The sequence below is a fragment of the Rutidosis leptorrhynchoides genome, chromosome 2 (genome assembly GCF_046630445.1).
Source record: "Rutidosis leptorrhynchoides isolate AG116_Rl617_1_P2 chromosome 2, CSIRO_AGI_Rlap_v1, whole genome shotgun sequence".
NCBI classification, from domain to species: domain Eukaryota; kingdom Viridiplantae; phylum Streptophyta; class Magnoliopsida; order Asterales; family Asteraceae; genus Rutidosis; species Rutidosis leptorrhynchoides.
Window position 1 is genome coordinate 506,654,290 of NC_092334.1, and position 7,370 is coordinate 506,661,659.

Below are 7,370 nucleotides of genomic sequence, written 5' to 3' on the forward strand. Positions count from 1 at the left end.
ATGATTTTTCGGTCTGGCACAAGGTCCTATCTTCGACCATGCTATGCAACCATCGTTCTTACGGTTGACACCCGATTTGGTTCAGGTGACCTAATGAATTCCAGGTGAATTCCTAGGATTTTACGTTCAATGGTAATGAACGCATTGAAAATAGGGTTTCAGAAAACAAATCGGTTTTAATTTTGATCAAAATATTTTCTCGTTCAAGCTCGAGTTTAGATATCATCGAATTCCATGAGTTTGTAATTCTCAATCTTTAAGGTCAATCTCAAGGATTGAGTAATATCAGGCTTAAAAGCTGATTTTTAATCTTTAAGGAGATTATCCTTTCTGGGGGTCTGATTCATTAGTCTTATCAAGCTAATTTGCACGACGCCCTCCCCATTTTACGAGATAAATCCTTCTCATGGTTAGGATAAATCTGACCACTTGGCGACCCTGTTTGATGCTGAGGTCCGTGGATTTCCTGCTGATTTTATAGATGACTTTTCTAGATTTTTCGTCAACCTACAGCTGGTCTGGACGACAACTTCCTGATCTAAATCAAGAAGCGCGTGTCTTTTTCTGAAGACTTTACTTCATTTTAATGATGGAATTGATTCATCGTGTAGATTCATCTTTTTTTTCAAATGTATTACAGTAAATCGGGTAAAACTGATTAGTTTAGTCCAAAGCAAAAGTACCTGCAATAATCTGTACCAAATATGTGATATGTGTTTTAAAGAAATTGGTAAATTCTTCCCACACTTAGCTTTTATTTATTCTTTTCTTTGCCTTTTTATTCTCTTCTATTCCATTTTAAATGAATTCAAGCGTTTTGGGTTGTTTCTCCATTTATGTTCTCTCCGATGTAACAATAATTTCGGCATTAACACCTAGTTTTATCGTTCATAAATATGTATAAACATGATTTTGAATTCATTTAGTTGAAAATTTGAAAAAATTTGGCAATTGCAATTTAACTAAGTGTAAACCCGAGAGAATTTATAACCCTTTCCCACACTTGAGATCATGCAATGCCCTCATTTGCATGAAATCAGACTATAATTATAAATTCATGAGGGTGATTAGTGTAGAAAAATGATTAAAAATACCGAGTTTGCAACATATTATTTTATATCACATTTGATAATTTGCGTCTTGTCGTCAAAATTAGTAGCTTTTGCTGAACTTAATGTCAGTCTTTGAAAGTGCGCTGTTTTACCCTGTTTTGTATATAAGATAAACTACAAACATATATATAATATATATAAAAATATATTTTTTTTTATAAAACCTTTATTTATTAAAACAATTTAAATGAATAATTTTTTTAAAATTTTGTTTCCTTTTACTTTAGGTAGTTTTTGTATGTTTACCTAGTACGTCCCTTGACAAAATTTAAAATTTGTCATTTTTAAAGCGATTGTTTTAAATGCAAAGGTTTTTTTTTGGGTTTTTTTAATTTTTCTTGTTATACTTTAGATCAATAATATTAAAAATAATGATAACAAAATTTTTCGCCCCGCCCTCGGGTAAAGCAATTTCGGTTCCATGACCTAGTCTTCAACTTACGATGAATTTTAGAAATCATTTTTTTAAACTTAATGAAATAAAGTAAATTTTGTTTTTAAATTCACACAAAACTTAAAACAAAAACATATTAATTTTATACAAAACCTACAAAACAAAAAATTCGGATTGGGGAGAGAAAACTAGTTCTTTAGTGTCTGCTAGTGGAAAAGACCAATCGGATTCCATTCTCGGAACTATACGAGAACAGAACAACTAACCCTAGACAGCATTATTTCTTTTTAGAACATTTGAATCTCCCCACACTTAGGTAGATGTGGTGTCGAAATTGCGATTAACTTCATCGTCAATTTCTTTTGGACCATAATCAACTTGCATATCTGTGACTTTTGCTTTAAGCCATTGTTCTGATTCCTGTGTAACATCCACAAATTCAACTAGTTTCGCCTTTTCTTTAGGCGATAGATTGGATACTAACCTGTTACATAACTTAAAGTTCCCCTTGGTTCTAGCATCGCGAATCCGTTTAATAAGTTTCTTCATTGAACTGTTAATAACGGAGTCATTTAATTTCGTATCAACAATGGGGTACTTTGTTATCAAGTCATCATTAGGTGTTACTTCATCTTCCCCACAATTAGGCGTTTTATTATTGTTAAGCACTACCGTTGGAGTTGGTAAAAAACATGGTTCTTACCAATCGTTTTTGTTGGTTCAACGGTTTTGGTTGGTGGAGATTTAGACTTTCGACTCACAAAGGTGATCGATTTTTCATTATTACTAAGTGTCATTCTACCCTCTCTTACATCAAATAACGCCCTGGTGGATGCTGAGAATGGTCGAACTGAAATTAGAGGAATGTTTGAGTCCTCTTCTATGTCAATGACAATAAATTCGACTAAAAAGGTTAAATTACCCACTTGAACGAATAGGTTGTCAGCAATTCCAACTGGGTGCCTAATGGTTTGATCAAAGAGTCGAACACTCATTTCCGTTGGACTTAACTCACCTACTCCTAATCTCTTATATAATGAAAGAGGCATAACACTCACACTCACACCTAAATCTGCCAGTGCATCATACATGACACAATCACTAAGTAGACAAGGAACAATAAATTCACCCGGATTACCCAACCTGGGTGGAACTTTTGGTGGAACTGTCTTCACCGGATTTATTTTTACGGTTTTTGTTTCTTGTACTTTCTTATTCTTCTTCTTCTTTCCAGAGGTATCACAAACTTTATAACCTATCACTTGCTCATACTCAACTCCTTTTCTTGGAAACGGGATGGGTGGTCTGTATGGTGCCACCACTGGCTTTACATACTCGGGTGGTGGTGGTGGTGTAACTTCTTCAATGTTACTCACATCAAAAACCTTCCTATCTTCTGGAGCTGGTTTTTCAGAATTTGTTGACACCATATTAACATTCTCATTCCGAGGATTTACTTCAGTATTACTTGGTAGCTTTCCTTGTTCCCTCTCACTCATCATGCTAGCAAGAGTACCTACGTGTTTTTCTAGATTTAAAATGGAAGCTTGTTGAGTTCTTAATGACTGATCAAACCTCTCATTTGTTTGGGTTTGATATGTTATAAATTGTATTTGAGATTCCATTAGCTTTGCCATCATTTCTTCTAGATTTGACTTTTTCTCTTCGGTTTGTTGTGGTGATTTATACAAGACAGGTCTTTGTTGATTGAAAGTGTTGTTTTGAGTTGGTTGGTTATTCGGACCTTGTTGGTTATACGAGTTATTGTTGGGTCCATTTGGATTGTAAAGAATGTTTTGATTTCGATTGAAGTTTGGCCTTGGCGGTTGATAATTATTTTGATAATTATTTCCCGACCTTTGGTTCATGTAGGAAACATTCTCACGTTGTTCCATCGTTTTCTCAATGTGACAATCTTTCGTTAAGTGTGGTCCACCGCATTGCTCACAACTGATTCGTATTGCGTGAATATGTTTATTCATCTTTTCCATTCGTCTCTCGAAAGCATCTATTTTTGCGGAAACGGAATCAAAGTCATGGCTAGAATCGGCTCTAGCCGCTTTAGATGAACGAAAGATATCTTTTTCCTGGTGCCACTCATGCGAGTGGGAGGCTGTGTTATCAATGATTTTGTAAGCTTCAGTTGTGGTTTTCTTCATAATGGAACCACCAGCTGTTATGTCGATGTCTTTTCGTGTAGCAACGTTGACACCTTGGTAGAATATTTGTACTATTTGATAAGTGTCTAAACCGTGTTGAGGACATCCTCTCAACAACTTTCCGAATCTTGTCCATGCTTCATATAAAGTTTCATTTGGCTTTTGTGTGAACGTAACAATTTCTCCTTGAAGTCTCACGGCTTTAGATGCCGAAAAGAATTGTTTAAGAAATTTTTCAACTAAAACATCCCATGTATCAATCGCCCCTTCAGGTAACGATTCTAACCAATCTTTGGCTTCTCCCTTTAAAGTCCAGGGAAACAACATGAGATAGATCTGTTCATCCTCAACTTCTCTGATTTTGAATAGAGTACAAATCCTATTAAAGGTTCGAAGATGTTCATTTGGATCTTCTTTTGGCGTACCACTATATTGGCATTGATTAGTTACCATGTGTAGAATTTGTCCTTTGATTTCATAACTGGCTCATTAATGTCTGGCTTAATAATGGCGTGACCTTGGCCCGTGCGTTTAGCTCTCATTCGGTCTTCCATACTTAGAGGTTCCAGATTTTCCATGATTGAATTTGTTGAATCTGAATCACTAGAGGATTCTGATTTAATGGTTTGTTCCTCAACAATCTCTGTTTGAATGATTGGTGATTCCGGAGGAAAGATTAATGGTTCAGGATCTCTGAATTGTCCCTGAATATCCTCCGGATTCTCAATTGTGAGGTCGGGTTCAAAAAATGGATTATCGGAAATTTCAATTTGAGTACTTGGTCGACTAAATGACGATTCTAAAGAAAAATCAACGGCGACAATATTGGCTAGATGTCTTGATCGAGTTACAGGTGGTGAACGTATGAAAGGTGGTGAACGTTTTGCTCGGTGCATTCACTGAATATCCTATTAGTTATAAAAGATAAAAATTATATAAGTTATCAAATTAATAGACTTTTCTGATTTTGCCCACGTTTCGAATAGCCAATAGATGCAGCAGGTAGCCAGGACCCTTTAAATCGGAAGCCCACAACTCGCCACTAACAAATCCAACTATTACTACGAACCAGAAAATTTTGGATGTCTATCAATTTAACCGCTTAAAATAATTTTTCGTTTTGAAATTTTAGAGATAAAAATCTATGTCCTAAAAACTAGAGCGTCGAGAAATAAGAAAGAAAAAGAGTGCGTCGAAAAATGTCGAAAAATAAAAATCGAGAAAGAAAAACGTCGAAACTTAAAATTTTAAAAACTAAATCTAAAAAGTTGCGCCTAAAGGTATTAAAGCTTAAAAGGAAATCTATATCCAAAACGACAATAACTTAAAAGGCACTAAAATATATGAACGGCGTCGCAAAATGCTAAAGGGCCCAAATCTTAATCTAAAGAAAAAGCACTTAAGAAATTTTACGGCAAAGTCTTAAAAAGTAAAAATCTACGGCAAATCTATAACTATGAAACTAATATTACGAACGATAAATATACAAATTACGATTAAATGATAAAAAGACAATTTTTAACTAAAATGATAAAAATACAATTTTTTTTATTTTTTTTATTATAAAAACTTTTTGATTAACACTTTTATATATATTTATAGATATATATATATATATATATATATATAGTATTTTTCTATGTTTTTATATAAATACAAAATATTTTTACAAAATTAGAGATAAGAAATATAGCGTAAAAATATAGCGTTTCGCCGGTTCCCCGGCAGCGGCGCCAAAAACTTGATGTGCGTAGGGGTGTAGTACAAAATACTTATTATTTTTACTGCGAAATACTACAAAATATGATACAAATTACACAGGTTTTTTTATTTATATAGATGGGATATACCTAAACCTTGCTACAACACTTATAGGCAGTGTACCTAATCGTAGAGTAGTGTAGTTTTCAGTAAGTCCGGTTCGTTCCACAGGGAGCTGGCTAAGTTTAACACTATATTTTTAAAACTATATTTGTGTATATATATATATATATATATATATATATATATATATATATATATATATATATATATATATATATATATATATATATATATATATATATAAGTAATATTATTATAAAAGGGGGTTTTTACCGTTTAATGACCGGTTTGTCGATTTTAAATAAAGCGTAAAGATAAATGACGATGATAGAATTTAAATTGCGATAAAGTAAATTGCAGTAATTAAAATGACAGTAAATAAAGGTACGATGAAATAAAAAATATAACAATTATGCTTATTTAAAATTCCGTAACCATGATGTTTGACGTTTTGATTTTAATTTATTACTCTGGGTTAATTGTCCTTTGTCCTGGATTATTTGAAACCTATCTGGTTTTTGTCCATAATAGTTCATCAGTCATAATTATAAAATGCTCGTCAAATTAACCTTATTCCCGAAGTCAAATATTCCAACTAATTAGGGATTCGAACTGTAACAAGGTTTTAATACTTTGTTTAATGATTACACCAGGTTATCGACTACGTATAATCCAAGGTTTTAATACTTTGTTAACAATTACACCAATTACCCTTGTATGTAATCCACCCCTGTTATAATTAGTCCATGATACATTAATTTATTCACTTGGCCATAATGAATAATAAATTACCCAATCCAATTGATTAAATTAAATGATTTGTAAAAGATATCATATAAACGTCACTGAATAGGACATGCATAATCATTTAATAATTATTAGATTAACTAATTTGAAGATAGGTTCGACAGGCTCCAAAGAATTGTCATTCGATTAGACAATACCCCCCATCTATTAATGGTCCATGGTCCAATGTCCACAAGTGTCGGTCTTTTGTCCATACCCTAATTATGGTACAAAGTTTAATAACCCAATCTTAATTTTTAGTCTAACATCACAATTACTTTGGCTCAAATAAGCATAATAATAACTTAGTTACGAGACATTAATTTAAAAAGAAAGAACATAGCTTACAGTGATTATTTATCGCGTAGCGTTACACGGACAGAGTTCCGACTTAAAACCCGTAAAACATTTCTTACAATAACCCAATTATTATTAAACTTAAATTAAAATTAAAATTAAAATTATAAATATATATTACATATCAGAGAAGAAAGAAGTAATATGGTGTACCTAAAACTCTCGAGCAAACTGCCTTTTTATAGGATGTTGGCCTGCTACAGTAACTCATGCGGTCGCATGAGATTTTAGTGCAAATCTCATGCACTCGCATGGGCTCATGCACTCGCATGAGTTTTATGCATATTTCCCATGCGATCGCATGGCCGTCAGATCCAGCTCACATATTTTTTGTTTGCTAGTTTGTCGACGTTATTTAATATAATATATAATATATAAATAATTTATATAATTATTTAAATATTATATTATATTCTTGTGCATAGTTGACTTGTAATTTTAGCTCCGTTGCGTCGCGCGTTGATAGTTGGTTCATGTCCCGGTTCCGAATTTTCGAACGTCCTTGCGTACTATTTAATATCTTGTACTTTGCGTTTTGCGGCTTGTACTCTTATCATTTTTGGACATTTCTCATCAATTAATTGAACCACTTGGATTGTACTTTGTACTTTTGAGCTTTTTGGTCATTTACGTCTTCAAATCGTCGTTTTCTTCTTTTGTCTTCGCACTTATTTATTTAAACGAACATTACATAAAAATAGAACAATTGCAACTAAAAGCTTTACATATTGGAAGGAT

At 33.0% G+C, this 7,370-nt stretch overlaps 1 non-coding gene across 1 annotated transcript; it reads left to right on the top strand.

Annotated features, from left to right (window-relative positions):
• The first annotated feature begins 3,753 nt into the window (after positions 1 to 3,753).
• LOC139894824 (small nucleolar RNA R71) lies at positions 3,754 to 3,860 on the top strand. Its single transcript, XR_011775305.1, has one exon. It is a non-coding gene; the product is annotated as a small nucleolar RNA R71 (small nucleolar RNA).
• Positions 3,861 to 7,370: the final 3,510 nt, after the last annotated feature.